Genomic DNA, 16,753 nt, shown 5'->3' on the forward strand with positions numbered 1-16,753 from the left:
GGGGGGGTGGGTGTCTGCTGCTGCTGTGTGCATCCCCAGGGGAGGCATGGAGGGCAGGTACCCCCCCCCCCGATTTTGTGCATGAGCTGCCTACTGTGGGCTTGAGCCAGGGGCTGCACCGGCCTCTTCCTGGCATGGGGCTGGGGCTGGGCCAGGGCGGGTGGCAGCGGCGCTGGGAGGGGGGCTGTGGGTTGGGCTACAGCCACCCCCAAAATTTGGTGTGTTTTGTGCAGCCCTGGCCCAGCCCTCCATTCCCCCCCCACTGGGAAGAGGCCAGTACAGCCCACAGCCCCATTCCACAGTGGGCAGCCTGCCCTTACCCCACACACAGATCTGGGAGCACATGCATTTCCCCCCTGCCTCCCCCGATGAGCAGCCTGCAGCTCTGTCCCATGCTTTGTCTCACCTGGGCAGCCCCTGCCCCAGTCCCACTCCCTCCCTCACCATGGGGGCTTTGTTCTGCCCCTGTCCCCCAACAGATTTACCAGCCAGATGCTGCTCTCCAAGTTGCTGGGCTGCATATCGGCAGTTGGCTCAGTATTGACTGATATGTCTGGTTAATTGGCTATTGGTATCGGACAAAAAAATATTTATTGGTGCAGCCCTAATACTAAAGATGTGTAATGCTCAGAATCCATTAAAATACATCTGGTATCCACTTTGCTAAAGATCCTCTGTTTCATACAGGAGATCACATTGTTAAAGCTGAATGAGTGAGTGACTTTGGACATACTTTAATTAAATAGTTTCTTTAAATAGCAAAGTCAGTTGCATATTAAAATGTGAATCATAAACTATCACCTAGAAAATATAGTCATAAAATAAAATTGCTCCCATTTTGCTCACCCCTGTAGCCTGAAGTTCAAAAGGCAGTGGTGTGTTTTTGAAAGAGGTGTTAAATGCATCAAAGAAGATTAAATCATATTTGATATTTTTTATGCCTTCTTGCATTATGAGCAGTGAAAGAAGGAGAAAAGCCACGCAAGGACATGCTGGTGAAGTGCAGTGTTATAAACTCTTAATATTTGGTCTTCCTTGAAGTTTCAGCTTCTTGAATCTTATGATTACAGCTTACATTTAAAAGCTCTCCCACCTCCAGAGGAAAGATTTAAAAATGTGATCATAAAGTCTAAAAATTATATAACAAGTAAAAAGAACCTAAAATTTATTTAAAAAAATGAGATGGGGGCATTTGCTAATGCATGATTTTTTGTAGCCTTTGAGGATTGGCAGTACTAGAAATATATGAAAAATACAGAGGGATTTCAAGAGAGAAATTGGTAAATTCACTGTATCAGTGTTCATAAAAATATTTGAGAATTTGATTTTGATGATTAAATCAGAATCCTGGTATGTTGGACTTTGTTCTCTAGTCTGCCATAGAACTTCCACACAATGATTTTTAACAACAGAGATTTTGTGAGCAGTAGCTTAAGAAATGCCAATTGTAACTGAAGGTTTATTTTTCAAAGTAATTTTAGTTTATTCATGCAGAACTGTGCCTACCTTTGGAACTTTCAGACTGCAGGGCTGAGCAATCGAGGGTTTGCTTTTTTTTTTTTGCTTTGTTTATGCATGGAATGGTAAGGGATTCTGCACTCTGATCTTTCTAACTAACATCTATTTTGGTGGTATATAATAATAGTTAAATAAGATACTTTTAGCTTGCTGCAATCTAATTTGATGTTCTTTGGATGAAGTATGACAATTCTAATATGGTTCTAACTGGATACTTTGTACTTGACTGTTTTTTCTAAAATGTTGCCTGTCCCATGATTCAGATTTTTTTTCTTTTTCCAGACTCACTTTTTGTTTGTCCGAAACCATGCAAATCATAGTAGAGGAGCTACTCTGTACATAGTAAGTACATGTAGTGGTTTGAATTCTATTTTTTCCAAGTCCTGGAAATGAGAGAGTCCAGTTAAAAGGGTCTTTTGTTTTTCCCAATTTGTTTATATTTTCCCTTGATCACCCTTACATTTAGGTATTTTGTTTCAATGTGGGGGGCAAAGGTATATCTGACATGGTGTACATGGCTAGGTTGGAATGATAGAATAGAAAAATACTGTTTGGCTGTTGGTCAGTGGAGGGGCATTCATAGGGCTTTTGTTCATATTATTCCGTAGAAATAATAGTATGGTATCTTTGTTGCTTTATTTTAAGACAGAATGTTATATATAAGCCAGAAAAGGAGGAAAAATGGCATGTTATTATCTCAGGTTAAGTTAAGCTTAGCTGAGAATTAGTTGTATAGCCCTCATGGCTAATACAAGATTTGAGTTTTAACTGGATTTGAACAGATTGACTGAGTTTCATCCTTAGTATGTTTTAGAAGTTAGTTTGCCTGCTCTTAGTCAATGAGAGCCATAATACGGGCTCTTTTTGGATCCTTTGTTGTCCCTGAAGTTCCAAGTGGCTTTGTTAGCCAGTTTGTTCATGGCTTTAATATTTTCTGTAACTGATTATTCTGATACAGATATCAGTACAGGCCTTGTGGATAAAGTGGCAGAATAGGACATGGGAGACTTAGAGCCCTGACAGATAGCTATTTTTGGTGTAATTAACATGTTAATTATACCATAAATGTACTATGTGCCACATGTTTAGCCAACTTACGGTACAAAGCGGCACACGAGCCACAAACATGTTCCGCATTTTAATGAGGAATATCTTTTTGGCTGGCTTGTATCCTGCCTTAAATCGCATGTGTAGCATTTGTCCCATACCCAGGGCTGCCTGTGCTTGATCTGGACTCCCAGCTGATCATTGGGATTTGGCACGGGGCACCCTGGCACAGGTAGCCCTGGGTCCCTATTTGGCCCTGGCAGTCATACAATTAGGATCAATTTTATACCTCCATTTCAAATATTGCCTGTCTTGCTACAGCTATGGCATAGAAAGGCACGTGAATTTTGGGATGAGGCAAAACAAATGCTCAGATCACAATTACTCCATTATTTTAACGTTTGCTGGGGGCCCTGGGTTCTAGTCCCACTCTTTCTACTGGCCTCTTAGGTAATCTTCTGAAAGACACCTCACCTCCTTGGCCCTCTGTTTCCTTTCCTGAAAAACAGAAATAATGATACTGATCTCTCTAAAGCACTTCTGGTCTGCAGATGAAAAGTGGTGCATAGGTCCTTCTGGTCCAGCTAATGCCCCCATTTGAAGATATGGGAGCCTGCATAGAATGCAATGAGTGGTTTGCTTGGCTGTTTTATTAAATAAAGAACCAGAATGTAAATGTGAAGGCCTGTTGCATATAAACTAATTTTTGTAATACTTTTATAAAACGATAGATGTTCCAGAGACGTTGGATATGTTTTAACATTTTTAAATATAGCATTGTCATAAAGAGAAGATTGATGATAGACACTTAGTAATGATCATTATGAAGTTAGTATATACTTAATACTGGTATTGTATAGCGAGTTAAATTTGATAATTGGAACTTCCCTGACTTGTCTCTAAAAGCCTGAGGCTTTGCATTTATCATTAGACTCAGGATTTTTGGTAATACATGGTTTGTTTGTTTTTCCTATTCAGGCTTGGGTTTTGCTTATCTTTGTACAGTAAATTAGTTTAGGAGGCGTTTATCCAAAGTGAAGTCCAGGTTTCTGTGTGGAACTTGCACTCTCTTCTGAGTGGCCACTAAAGGCTTAGTACCTTTGGCAGTATTCTGAAGAATTAATCTTCTCCCATAGAAAATAGGCACTTAATGTGGGTATATGAGAGACCATTAAAATAGGCAGACAGGAAAAGAGGTCACTTTTTTTTTTCTTTTTCTTTCAAAGTCACTTTTTTTTGTAAAGGACTAGTCTAATGTTCTGGCAGTGAACAAAGATAGCTTGTTGTAAATGTGCAGCAGTAATTAAAATCTGCAGTCATACATAACTGTATAAACCTTATTCTCTCTAAAATTTACCAAAATCTGCGCATAAGAACTCTGCATAAAATATCTCATAATCATGTCTGGGTCCAAAGAGAGGATCCAACTTCATGCAGCCAGGAGATAAAGATTTAGGTGGTTGGAGATTGTGGTGGTGGGGGTAGTTCTTCATATGATCCTTGATATTGAATATTCAACAACTTGAAAGAATGTCCATACTGGAAAATAGTCTAACTTTGCTTGTACCAACCTGAAGGAAGGTTTTAAATCTTGTAGAGAGGGGAGGGAATAAAGTACACATTTTTACCTACATCAGGTTGTTCTTACTCCAAGTGTCTTTTCAGATAGGACAGGGGTTGTCAGCTGGGGGTATGCATACCCTCTGGGGTACTTGAAGGCTCCAGAGGGTACATGGGCAGGTGGGGATGAAGTGCTGCCATGCACCATCCCATGCTGCCATGCAGGCACCGCCTGCCGAGCTAGATGCAGGGGGGTGGGGGAAGCTCGCACGTGGTGGCTGCCACTGCTCCACGTTTGGCCACATGTGCCAACACCTCCCCCCCACCCCCGTGCACCCCTTGCTCCACATCCAGCCACCAGGGATACACTGCTTTGTGTCTGGCTGCCAGGGGTACACTGATCTAAAAGGTTGAAAACCCCAGAGATTAGTAAGTGAAGTTTCAGTAGTCAAGGTACAAGAATGGGATGATGCTGGAAAAAAATTGATTATGCAGCTATGTTTTGGTGGATTATAACCATGTGACCTAGTTTATAGTAATTTTGCACTGTCACTTAGAATCAAAAACTATGCTAGAGGATTGGGGATCCAAACTATGTACATATATTTGAAAAAAGCGCTGAAATTAAAGTGGAAATCAACCTATGAGCCTTCTCCTCTAGATTTAAATATTAGTTGAGACACTAATTAAAATCATAAAGCATCTAGATTCAATATAAACAAGACAATAAATATGGCTTCTGAAAGGGAAGATTGTGCAAATTGTTTGTACAGTGTGGTGACAAATGCAGCGGAAAATAGGATAAAAGGCTCTTCAGACACTTATCTATAATAGTACAGCTTGCTTTCCTGCATATCAGGGAGGGAGTTCGATTTGAGTGAGGTGTGCTGAAAGCTTCACTCTGCCGGTACTAAAACATCACTGAAGTTTTTAAAGGTAATAAGTGACAATTTTCCAATGCAAAATCATTTTTGGATTTGAAAAAAAAGGAATTCTTCAGAGAAGTTAATCAGCACTAAAAAAGAATTGGCTGTTGCTTAGTTGGGAATGATCATGAACTGATTACATTTATTTTCAAGCAGAATGTAGTTCAGACCAGTAAGTGTTTGTATACACACTCTCTTGCTATAAAATGTCCAGTTTCACAAACCTGAAAACAGTTGAGCCAAATGAGCTATGATAAAATTTAAACAAAAGTGTAATTGATAACTGAGAACTATTAAAAACCTTTAGCTAGCTGTACACCTCAATTAATAGCCATAGTCCTGGCCTAGAGGAGAGGTGTAGACAGTTTATAAGAATAAAACTCCATGTATAATAGATGAAAGAAATAGAAAGTTTATTTACAGATTTGAATTTATATTAATTATTAAGAATTTCAGAAAACTTGCAAGAGAAACAAAAGGACACAAAAAGAAATCTGTTGCCAGTAAAGTTAAAGACAATGAGACAAATTTTCTTAGTATATTAGAGGTATTGACCTACTATTCAAAAGGTAAATTATTTATCAGCAATGCAAGAAGGACAGGAGTGCTCAGTATATTTTGTATTTGGAAATAGCCAGAATATTTATTCTTCATCCTATGATGATGATGTTGTAATTATAATATTATAATGCATTTTTCATTAGTAGCAAAAAGGATGCTGAAGAGCAGTTACTTAAGCTAAAAATCTTTACAGCCATTTGTTAAGAGTTGGCTGGTAGAGGAAGAGGGAGCCAGTGGGTAGCAAGGCAATAAGTAACATGCTGATTAAACAAAGCAAAATCTTGAATACATCAGAAGGACATTTCTTTATTTTTGATAAATTCTGCAGCATTACCTGAATCTTCTAATAAGTGTCAGTACTTTATAAAAAAAATTATGGTAGAGTATATATTCAGAATATTAAAATAAAGCTTAAAGGATTTTTATGAAAGGATTGTATGAGCAGTGTCCAGGGATCAAAATATTACAAAAATAAGTTCCATGCCACTTATTTTATTATGAGATTTGGCACTTATCTGGCTTTAGAGAATTGGCAAGGATTCTGGACCTCAAGTTTTAGAAGGCATTTGTGGTTAAATATTGGAGGGCTGACTCACTATTTAAACCATTTCAGGTCAGGCATCCGTTTCAAGAATTAAGACTAGATTCCTCTCCTTTTTCAGCCACACTGCTTGACTTTTACTGTAACCTTCTGCTCCATTTCCCCTAATTCCTACCTCTTCTCCCTCACACTAACTAAAATGCTGCTTCTGACATATAATAGAAACCTTTGCCCTGTGCTAGCCATATTGTGCACTCCTCGGATCCCATCATTGTCTGTGTTTACTGCCAAAAACGCATGCTCATGAGTGTATTTGAAAAGGATCAAGAATTTCCAAACTAAAATATATTTAATACAAAGCTTTTAATTGATCATTTAAAGCTACCTTTGGAATTATGCGCTTGAATTGCTACTTTCAGAAAGATGTAGTTAAAATGACAAGAAGCAGAAAACCATTAATCTTCCAGATTAAACATCCAGAGGAATTCTTTATCAAGAAAAAAAAATATGTAAGTTTGGATTGGCTAAAAAAGAAGCTAGTAGGGGAGATAGAAAATCTATTTATTTGGAAGGTTTAATTGCTACAAAGGGAAAATAATTGTTCAGAGTGGGTGCAGATGTTCCTAACAAGGAACAGTGGCTGAAATCGACAAAAGGTCTTAGCTGAGTTGGAGGCATGGATACACACAGCACTTAGAATGGTTTTTAATGCGACTTAAACCTAGAATGGACAAATATATTAGCCTGTCAAACTGATTTAAACCTTCCTGGAACCATTGAAAAGTATAACTGGAAAATAAAATACTGTTTTTGAACCAGTTCACTGTGAACCGTTTCTGTGTTATTTGTGGATACATAGCATTCCATGATACAGATCAGGTGTGTCCTCCAGGCATCCCACACTGCATTACTCCTTCCCTCCTCCCTCTCCCCTGCTCTTCCCACCCCCACTGCAGCAACTGGCTCTAATAGGCAGCTGCAACTCTGCTGCCATCTTTGTGTCCCTTTTTGTTGGCACTTTTTATCAATGCTTGTTCAATAAAACCATTCTTTCTATCAGCTGTGTCCTCATTCCCTACTTGATCTTGGCCCCTCGTCATGTACTACTTCGCCTTGCAGTCTCTGGAAATCTAAAAATGGAGTCTAAATACCACTCCCCTCCCCTTGTGAGTACCTCAGATCAGGCAAATGGTACAGAATTTGATCAATTGCAAGCTACTGAACTTTACTGAGCTCCTGTTTAGGAGAGAAGCAAAAGTAGAAAAATGGAAACACCCTTAGACACAGGTTATGGACCTCCTGGAATCCCCAGAACATGGGTGCAAGTACTTCTACTCTCCCTTGGCACACCCACACCCACTGTGAGGCATGTAGGGCTAAGTGCTCACTCCTATCCCATGGTTAGAGCCACAACACTTCACACAATTGTGAACTGGCTCCTGGTCAGTGACATTTTGGAACGGTTAATTTATCCCTGTCTCTACACTTTAGGCATCTCTAAGAGGGGTCGCACTCAGAGGGTGGTGGTGGATGGGTCATATTCGACCTGGGGCGAGGTGGGTAGCGGAGTCCCCCAGGGCTCGGTCCTGGGGCCTGCGCTGTTCAATTTCTTCATCAGCGATCTGGATGAAGGGGTGGAAAGTAACCTGTTTAAATTCGCTGATGACACCAAAATCTGGGGGGAGGTGAGCACGCTAGCAGGGAGCGAGAGATTGCAGAGGGATCTGGATAGGTTACAGGGGTGGGCTAACAGGAACAGGATGCGTTTTAACACGGACAAGTGCAGGGTGCTGCACTTGGGCAGTAGGAACCAGCAGCACACTTATACAATGGGGAACTCCTTACTCGAGAGCACGGAGGCAGAAAGGGATCTTGGAGTCATTATTGACTCCAAGATGAACATGGGCCGACAATGCGAGGTCATGGTTGGCAGGGCTAACCGGACCTTGTCGTGCATCCACAGGTGCATCTCGAGTAGAGCCAAGGAGGTGATCCTCCCCCTCTATGCGACGCTGGTCAGGCCACAGCTGGAGTATTGTGTCCAGTTCTGTGCGCCCCATTTCAAGAGGGATGTGGACAACATGGAGAGGGTCCAGAGGAGGGCCACCCGCATGATCCGGGGACAACAGGGCAGACCCTACAGTGAGAGACTGCGGGACCTGAACCTATTCAGCCTCCACAAGAGAAGGCTGAGGGGGGACCTGGTGACCGTCTATAAACTCACTAGGGGGGACCAGAAGGGTTTGGGGGAGACGCTGTTTCCCCTAGCGCCCGCTGGCATAACAAGGAGTAATGGGCACAAGTTGATGGAGAGGAGGTATAGATTGGACATCCGCAAGAACTACTTCACAGTTAGGGCGGCTAGGAGCTGGAACCAACTTCCAAGGGAAGTGGTGCTGGCCCCTACCCTGGGGGTCTTTAAGAAGAGGCTGGATGCCCACCTAGCTGGACTCGTTTGAGTCCCATTTCTCTTTTTGGGGTTTTTGTTGTTCTCCCGCCCTGGCGGGGGGTCGGGCTAGAAGATCTACTAGGTCCCTTCCGACCCTTAATCTATGAATCTATGAATCTATGAAAGAGTGAGATCTTCAACTACCCCCATTCTCCCCTTCCCCAACCAAGTCTACAGGTATGTCTGTTTTTGTCAGTAAGACTCTTTCCATACCTAAGGTTCTGCTTCTGCACATGCCCACAACTGCCACTATTGAGAAAGGTGCCAAACTGCTTAGCCCTATGTTATCTAACCCTCCTTACAATAACTTTCTCACTTAAATCTCCTTGAACAGCTCAACCAGTAGGTGCCCGTGTGTTCACAAATGCGCACACATGCAAATCTCCTGGAAGAGCCCAACCAGTAGGTGCCTGTGCATTTGTGTGCATACACGTACACACACATCTGCTTGAAAAGCCCCCTCCCCCTGAGCAAACCAGTGGCTGTTTCTGTTCAATAAAATGGCTAGAGCTGGAGACCTATCCTTTTCATACACTTTTTCAGTGTTGGAGCACTTGCACATAATGTAGCAGCCCTGTGCTGGCGGGGGGGGTTAGCCCACATCTTTTGCTCCTAGTCAGATGTTCTAACCATAAAGTATGGCCTGTTCTGCAGTGAGCATGTTCTTCATGTTCCCTGTTGAATATACTTTTTGTGAAGTGATATTCTTCAGGATTCATTTGGGTCAGAGAGGAAGAGGAGGTAGTATGCCTCTGTTCTAGTGATTAAGGCATTCGGGGAAGGAGCAGTGGTTTTGCTGCTATGTACAACACCAGCCATAGACATGCTGGAATAACACATCTGGTTCTGGTTTCGGCTCTTCCAAATCTGTTTTGAAAAACGGAAGATGTACAAAATAATCATAAAAATAATGTTCAGGGTAAATAAAATGCCTTATAGTGAGATTTAAAGAGCCCAATTTGCTTAACTCATCAAAAAGAGAAAAAATCACATTATCGCTTCAAAATGATTACCTTCACAGGGAGAAAATTCCAGGGTCTGGAGTTTTCTTGAATCTTGCAGACAAGACACACATATTAAAAATAAATGAATAAATAATTAAAAACTTTAAAGACAAATTTAAAGGAGAAATATAGCACAAAGAAGTTCTTTTAAAGGAAAATGTTGAAATTGTATTTATACTTTTTTATACTTTATTGTATTTCATTCTTTTTGTTGTTTAAATGCAATTTCATTTTAAGATAAAATGTCATAGTTCTTAGTTTGCACTCCCCCTATACTTTCTCAAGTTTTGTCCAGGGTTTTGTGTAATATGCCTATTTACTTCAATTAGTAGTTTTGGGGGAGAATAGTAACTGGCTAATACATTTTAACCCAAATAAATTTCCAAGTTTTCCAAACGTGATCAGCACTTTTGTTCCGTAGATCTCTGCTACGGAACAAAAGTGCTGATCGTGTTTGGAAAACTTAAATCAATCTCTGTAAGATCAGGCATTAAGAAGAAAAACTCTTCCGAATTTGAGGAACAAACATTTCGGTTGCCAACTTGGGTTGACTTTAAATGGACCAGCTGTCCATGTTAGGAGCAGAGGGTTGCTAAGGTTACGGTGGTTGTTTGAAGAAGAATGCAGCTGAGAGGGCAAGTTCTTGATGTGTGAGCTGAGGGAAGGAATTTGGTGTGATCATGCATCAGCCCTCCTAATCACAAGTTCAAAGAGGGCTGTGTGGGCGGTGTGTAGAAACTACAAGTCTGTGTGCTGGAGCTTGTGTGTGGTTACAATAGTTTTGTTTTCCTAGGAGCCAGAGGGCTTACAGTTTAGCTTGAAAATGCCAAGTTTTTTGTTTTGGGATGCGTTTGAGGGGAGAAAGGAGCTTAAGCATTCAAACACAGTGCTGAATTTAGTTAGAAAGTATTTAATAGAGAGATTATAGCTAAAATTTCCTTGCTGACAAATAAAGTTAGATTGCATTTCTGGACCTTTGGTCCTACCACTCTGAGTTTTGAATGTATTCTGTTTTCATAATTGCCAGCAATAACAGCAGTCAAAACTCTCTTTCCCAGCATGTTTAGTTTCTATTTGAATCTCTTATTGTAGTTCTGCTTCAGTTGAATATTGGCAGCACTCAGATATGTCCTCCGATGGATTGTGGAGAGTGCTGGGTTCTGTGCTTTAGTGTTCCCAGCAATGAAGGCCTGCTCATCTAATAACCCAAGGTGCAAAGGTGGCTATAAACAGATATCGTATTTTAGGTTGCCCCTGATTGATCCACATTTAAAATGTGTTACAAAATAGGAGCAGTATATCTCTTTACTTGCTACCCAATGGCCATCCTGAGAGCCCTCAGCCTGATGGACTAATCCCTGGAATGACTGGAAATTAACCTGAACCATCTGCTGTTAATTTACAGACCAGGTAAATTGTCCCAGAAAGTGTTAGTATATCTTATCTCACATACTTCACGGGTACTTAAAGTGGGGAAAATGGACCAGTAGTCTGTAGGATCCCAGAACAAAAGTTTTTTCTTCCCAGAGAAGTCCATAGTCTGTTTGCACCCTAGAGGCGATGGGTGTTTTAAGTGCAGGTAGTACCTGTCAAAATGAGGCATAAAGAGGGCCTTTAGTATAAAAAGTTGGGAAAACAGCATCTTTAAATTATAATCCATCTAACACTTTATAGGTACTGTGAAAAAGGCACAGCTTGTTGTAATATGCTGAAGTTGAGTAAGTGTACAAATGACTCCACAGGGTTGTCACACAGTTCTGTTTGCAAGCTGAAATGGAGTTTGTGGTCATGGAAGCATATGTTCCTGTTGTGAGATTATTCTGGGATAAATTAAGGTGTAGCCAGTGCAAACGACAAACAGTTAATATATCTCTGATATGGTAATTGTTGTAGGAAGCTGAATTGTGAGTTGTTTAAAAGAAATGTTTGGAATGAAGATCTCAGTCCATGAGTTGTGGACTATCTCAGAGATGGGCAATTATTTGGACTGCAGTGCCACCCGAGAAGTTTTGGTGAGCTGTTCAGCGCTGGTGGTGGGGGGAGAGAAGAGATGTCAGTTGATCCTATCCAGCTGGGAGCTTGAGGAGGGAGGGCTGTGCCCTGTGCTGCTCCCATCTGCTGCAGCCAGGGCTGGGTCGGCTGGTGTAGTGCAGGCTCCACCGTCCACCCCCTGCCTCTCTTTCAGCTTCTTGTTGGTGTTGTGCAGTCCTGGCACTGAAGCTGTTGGCAACAACTGGGCCTTCACAGGACAGGGTGTGATGCAGCGCACTGAGTAGGTGTCCTTCCCACCTACTACGGTGAGCTGCTGCCCTCCCTCAGGCTCTTGGCAGCTGGCAGGCCAGATGGGACCAGTTGGTGGGCTGGATATGGTCCCCGGGCCATATTTTGCCTACCCCTGGACTATCCAGTCTTAACCCCTTTTCCCCCCTGTTTTTCACAGAAATATTTTTCATTAAGTAAATAAGAACATTTAGGATTGAATTACGTTTCTTACATGTTCTTTTAAGTACTTTTGCAACACAAGAGTTCAGTGTTTATTGAACTAAGTTAAATAAACTAGGTGTGATTAAAGAATAGCTATCTTAATATGACAAAATATGAGAGTTGGAGATTAAAAAGAGCACAAGGAATGTTAACTGAACTGAATCAATTGCATTTGATATTATTCTATAAATAAACATAAATTTTAAAAAACAAGAGCAAGCTGATCAAGAGCTCTGTATCCAGTCAGCATGTGTGCATGCTCCACACAAGAGATTTGAGCTGGCTGTGGGGAAACCTGGCTCCTACTCTGGAGCGTGGGTGAGTTCCAGGTTGATTCTGAGCATTTTTTCACATGCTCATCTAACCTTTTCAAATAGTTTTTGACTTAAGCCCAAGTTATGATGCTTTTTTACCCGAGAAAATCCAAAAGCAGACAAATATGTTTAGTCTTCTGCTTGGTGGTACTACAGTCAATATGCTATTTAAGCTGAACAGAACAAGCAAACCAGCCACCTAAAGTCATTTAAAGAATTTTTATTACACATACAAAGTTGGAGTTCAGAAAGAAGATCGTGGCTTTCATTTTGAGTGTTAATAGAAGCTTTTTGGAGAAACAATGTGGAGGGATGGGCCAGCTTAAAGATCTGATAGGTTACATTCTTCATTCAGTGACTTCTGTGTTTTCTTGAGTTCTTAATTCCTTGGTATGCCAGTGTTGTTGAGTCATAGAGGAGTAGGGCTGAAAGGGACCTCTAGAGGTCAGCTAGTCCAGTGGTTCTCATTCTTCTTTGTACCAGGATCCATTTGTAAACATTGGCCAGTGCCCCTCACTCCTGACCCTCTGCCTCCAAGCCCTCCCCTCCTGGCTCCCCCCCCCATAGTGTGTGGAGTATGGGGTGCCCCAAGCATCCCCTCCCAGGCTGGAACTCTACCAGCCTACAAAGGAAAAGCTATGGTTTCCCTCATTTTTCTCTTAAAAATGGATTCTCCTTTAAAAAGTTTGTTGATACATTTTTAAAGCTTGTTTGCAACCCTTCCATATATTCTTGCGACCTCCTTTTGGGTTGTGACCCACGGGTTGAGAAATGCTGATCTAGTCCAACCCCCTCCCTGAGGCAGGATCAGCCCTATCCAAACCATCCCATACAACCATAATCTAAAATCTACATAAGACCACCATCAACTCTGACTCAGCATAGACTTAACACCCTAACTTGCCACAGGAACCACGGCAGCTGATCTCTTGCTTCTATAAAATGTTGTCACCCATCCTAATTAAAGGAGTGGAGCCTCTGTGTGAAAGGAATACTCCTGCTAGGGAGGGGTGGCTCCCTGCCACTGTGTATACCCCCTGGGAGAGGCATGGGGGGGCATGTGCCCCCCACACTTGTGCACATGGTGGATGCAAGCTGCTCACTGTGGGCTTGGGGCTGTCCGCTCTGCTGCCTTTGCCTTGTGCCCTCTGCCTGCCCTGCAGCAGTGGGGGTGGCAAGTTGTGCCTCCCACTGCTGGGCGGGCAGGGGATGCATGGCCAGCATGGGGTCCCTGGGGCAAAGGCACCCCTAGTTCTTGCTATTTCCTGGCGCATGTACTTGGTGACCTGCCCATTCTTCCCTTGCCTGTATTGTTGACTGGGGATATGCAAATTAGATAATTAACTCGCTTGCCCAGCAAATGAAAGTGGTGGAGTTAGGAGCCTACTCTTACCAAGTTTAAACATATGGCTTGGTTTTAACCTGGCAATAAAGGGACTTGAATAAGAGTAACAGACTCTATTCAACGTTAGACTGAAAACCATGAGACTATGTTATTATAACAGTATTAAATAACAAACAATGATGAACAACATCAAATACAGAATTAATCAACGGTGAAGGGACAAACTAAAGAAATTCAGAGGAGAGAGAAGGCTAGAGAGCAAATCTTCTCTCACTCCACGTTCGTAACAATGTAGTGGTTGCAGGCACAGGGTTATTTTTACAAGGACTCTCAGGCTCCCTCAGCCACAATAGTTAGAGTCAGTAACTGTTATCTTCCTCCTCCCTTGCAGAAGTATTACTTTCACACGGAGACTCCACTCTAATAAGAATGGGTGATACTTTACTCTCCTGAGGGTGGTGGTAGTCAGCAACTGGTGTTTAGCTGGTCTGGGATTAACTCCAGTGTCCTCTGGGGAGCTTTGCCTGCATCCAGAGGGAACACATTTTTCCTCGATTAAAATGAATCGCCACTAATATATACAGTCAGTCCTCAGATTTATGACACAATTGATTCCTGAAAACTATATTTTAAGTCGAAATGCTGTAACTTGGAACTGATTTTCCCCATAGGAAACAATGTTATGAATGGGGGATTCGTTCCTGAACCAAGGCCCTATACCGTATTTTCACCAAAAATAGCCCAGAATTTTGTACTCAGTCAATTATAGATGAGTAATATAGCTACATTAATATATTTATATTGTAAATATCAATCATATTGATTTGGAAGGACTTCTTTGAGGTGACCTTCATGGACTTTTTGAAGGGTTCTTGGCTGGAGTCTTCTCAGGAGTTCTGGCTGTAGGTTTTTCTGGAGCCTTGTCTGCTTTCTTAAAGAAAGTGTCCAAGGAAATTTGGACAGATGCTCTCTAGGGAGATGGGTGACACAGCAAACTTTTGTTCTGGCGTTGCGTCGGATCAAGTGTTGTAAAGTCGAAACTGACATCAGAAAGTTGAAAGGGTCCAGTGCTGTTTAATATGATCAGTGATTTGGATATGGCGGTGAAGTTGGCCAAGTTCGCAGACGACACCAAGTTATGGGAAAGCATGGTCACGCTTGAAGATAGGCTGCAGATACAGGCTGGCAAGTTGGGCAGATCGGAACCAAATGAAATTTAACATGGAGAAATGTAAAGTGCTCCACCTGGGATCAAATAACCCCCTGCACACTTACAGGCTTGGCAACACAATCTGACCGGGACTACAAAATGAAAGAGACCTGGGTGTAATAATTGATGACAATGTGAACATGAGCCGGCAGTGCGAGGCTATAGTCAGCAGGGCAAATAATACTTTGGCGTGCGTCAATTGATGCATTTCCAGCAAAACCAAGGATGATTTTTCTACTCTACTTGTCATTGATGAGACCACAGATGGAGTACTGAGTCCAGGTCTGGGTTCCCGGCTTCAACAAGGATGTGGAAAAGCTCAAGAGAGTCCAGAGAAGGGCCCACCCATATGATCAGAGACTTGAACAGCAAGCCATACAAGGTAAGGCTGAGGGACCTGGGACTCTTCAGCCTGAAAAAGAGAAGGCTGAGAGGGGACTTGGTAGCAGCTTACCACTACATCAGGGGCATACATCAAGGGCTTGGTGAACAACTGTTCACCTGGGCATCCTTGGGAAAACTAGGAGCAATGGTCATAAACTCGTGGAAGACTGCTTAAGGCTCAGTATTAGGAAAAACTTCTTCACAGATAGGCTGTTCAGACTATGGAATAAACTCCCTCCAGAGGTGGTGCAATTACCTACCTTGGAAATCTGCAGGAGGAGACTAGATGGTCACCTTGCTGGGGTCACTTGACCCCAGTTGTCTTTCCTGCTTGGTGCAGGGGGGCTGGATGATCTTCCGTGGTCCCGTCCATCCTACAATCTATAAATCTCATACTCACACTTACACTCACTATTACCCTCTCGCACACAATTGTACTTGTGCACAGAAGCTCAGGCTCAGGTTCTTTAATAGACTTGTAGTCACACCACTTTTCTGTACCAGTCATACTGTTAAGACTTATGCCAATCATTCCTTTGACCCACAGGTACATTTGTCAGTCATTCCTTTAATACACAGATATATATCTTTCAAGCTTCATTCAGTCATGGTGTTAATCACCTCAGGAGGTAAATGTCATGTCTTTCTCAGTTTTGGCCCCAGAGCCTGGTTGTCACTTATGCACCAACTGGTAATGCTCAAAACTCTTAAATTGGGATATTGTTCAAAAGTTCAGACCTTCTCGAACCTACTGATCCTGCACAACTTTTTTAACATAAGTAACACAACCAAAGCTATGGACTCTGTGATCTAGAGTAACAGTATACCCGCCTTTTTGCATCTGAGGCATTTTAGAAGTTCCTAGTGCAGCCATGTTGATCTCTTGCCATTCTTGTGCTTCTATCAGGTCAGGACAGTTTTTTTTTCTGGGCTTCTGATGCTGTGCCCCTTAGAAGCTCCCAGCCTTTCTGGGTGCTTTTATTCTTTGATCTGTCTTCCCATGACACCGTGGCTATTAGCTCCTTGAGCTGGATGAATTTCATGTTTTTGGAAATATGTCCTACTTTTGTGATGTCATGCTTTCCCTGTCTCAGAATCTGGAATTCTATTGCATTATGATTGCTTCCTCACAAGTTACCCATCACCTTCACATCTTCTACCAGTTCTTCCCTGTTTGGTCAGGACAAGATCCAAGATAGATGATCCCCTAGTTGTATCTTTCACTTTGTGGAATAGAAATTTGTTTTCCACACAAGTTAGGAACTGGCTTGGCATTTTAGGTTTGGCTGCATTGTTATTCCATCAGATGTCCAGGAAATTCAATGGTCCCATCAGTACCATCTCATAGCTTGTGCATAGATTTGTCACTTGCATGAAGAGTGCTTCATCCACCTCCTCTTCCTATTAGGT

General features: G+C 42.1%; 1 protein-coding gene across 3 annotated transcripts in view; it reads left to right on the forward strand.

Moving 5' to 3' along the window:
• The window catches only part of FRS2 (fibroblast growth factor receptor substrate 2), a 111,174-nt gene that overhangs the window by 63,831 nt on the left and 30,590 nt on the right, over nucleotides 1-16,753 (forward strand). For 2 of the 3 annotated variants that reach the window (XM_019514712.1, XM_019514713.1), the window contains one exon: nucleotides 1,801-1,860. The exons of the other annotated variant lie outside the window; for it this stretch is intronic. The gene's annotated coding sequence lies outside the window, so the exon portion shown is untranslated. The remainder of the gene's footprint in view (nucleotides 1-1,800; nucleotides 1,861-16,753) is intronic. 3 annotated transcript variants of the gene reach the window in all.

Source organism: Gavialis gangeticus, unplaced genomic scaffold, assembly GCF_001723915.1.
Source record: "Gavialis gangeticus isolate Ggan-Ray unplaced genomic scaffold, GavGan_comp1, whole genome shotgun sequence".
Lineage (NCBI taxonomy): Eukaryota > Metazoa > Chordata > Crocodylia > Gavialidae > Gavialis > Gavialis gangeticus.